Raw genomic sequence first — 1402 nt, forward strand, 5'->3', positions numbered from 1 at the left:
GAATGAAATTATGTGGTTTGGAAGCATTTTTTGAAATGTGCAGTGTTCAGGATTCAACTGGCTTCCAGAATTATAGAACTGAGGATGTGAGTGGAACTAGGATAAATTAATAAGATTTAACAATTGCTTTCAGATTCTACTTACTCTCTACTGAATAACTGGAAATTACTACTCCAATAAGTAATAACTCCCTAACTCCATCTAGAAGTTGGACACTACTCTCAGTTATACTGATTCAGTCATAGCTTACATTTAGCTATTTTCAGAAATCAAATCATCATCCTAACGCAAACTGTGTGGCACAGATTTCACGTACCATGTACACATACGAATCCGGGCGGCCACCAGTGCCCGCACGGCGCAACCCTCTCTTCTGCTTCAGCAACCTGCGAATTCCAAACAGAGAGTCAGCCAACAAATTTTAGAACATCTTCAGAGATGATAGTTGGATTAGCGGAAGTGTCCTACTCACCAGCGCACAGCCTTTCTAGTTACAACGTTGTCGCCAACGGCGGCACGGATGGCCGTCTCCGTGACCGGCGCCGCCTTGGACTACGAGAGCGACTTCATGATCAAGTCCACCCTCCGCACCAGACTCTCACAGCCGCCGCTCCTGTGATGGTGCTCCCCTTGCTGGCCACCACGCTGCCCATCTCGCTCTCCTCCCCCTCCTCGCCGTTGTTGATCTCGATCCAAATTCCCTTCCGCCTCTTCATCGGCTCACCCTGGAACAGCTTCCTGGTCGCCTGCGCTAGCACCTAGAGCCAACGACCAGAACCATCGATCGGCGCATCGCCGCAGAAGACGGACACGAGGACAAACCGCGAACTAGCAGGCGAGGAGGTTTGTTACCTTGGGGTCGATGCGGCGGAGGGAGGCGATGACGGCGAGCACACGAAGGGGGTCGATGGAGAGCAGCAGGAGGCGAGGCTGTGCATGCGCAGGCGGCAGAGGGGCTCGCCAGTGGCTTGGATCGGTTTTGGTGGAGAAGGAAGCGAGGGGCTGGCGGATGTGGTGGATGCGTCGCGAGAGGAAGGGGGGTCGGGGTGGTGGAGAGGAGGAAGGGCGCGATGGAGAGGAGCTCCACCGGGGTGGTGAGGAAGGGCGCGATGAAGAGTCTCGCGGGGGTTCGTGTGCTGCTGCTGCTGCTATTGGGGAGTGCGCCGAGCGTCGTGACGGCGCGCTGCAGCTTGTTGACGAGCGAGATCAGGTTCTCCATGGCTGCCGACGCGGGATCTGGCAGGGGATCCGGGGGAAATGAGGACGACGAGGAGCCGCGGGGCTGTGGCCGGGATGCGGCGAAGTTGTCGAGGTCTAGGTCTGCGATGAAGGAGAGGTAGGGCATGGCCGTGTGGGTGGAGAGGCAGGGGCGAGGTGCGGGTGCCAGAACCCTAGGATGACG

The 1402-nt window shown here is 56.4% G+C and overlaps 1 pseudogene; it reads right to left on the reverse strand.

Annotated features, from left to right (window-relative positions):
• Positions 1 to 221: 221 nt before the first annotated feature.
• Positions 222 to 1345, reverse strand: LOC123158640 (uncharacterized; annotated as a pseudogene).
• Between the last annotated feature and the right edge of the window lie 57 nt (positions 1346 to 1402).

This window comes from Triticum aestivum, chromosome 7B (assembly GCF_018294505.1).
Source record: "Triticum aestivum cultivar Chinese Spring chromosome 7B, IWGSC CS RefSeq v2.1, whole genome shotgun sequence".
Taxonomy (NCBI): Eukaryota; Viridiplantae; Streptophyta; class Magnoliopsida; order Poales; family Poaceae; genus Triticum; species Triticum aestivum.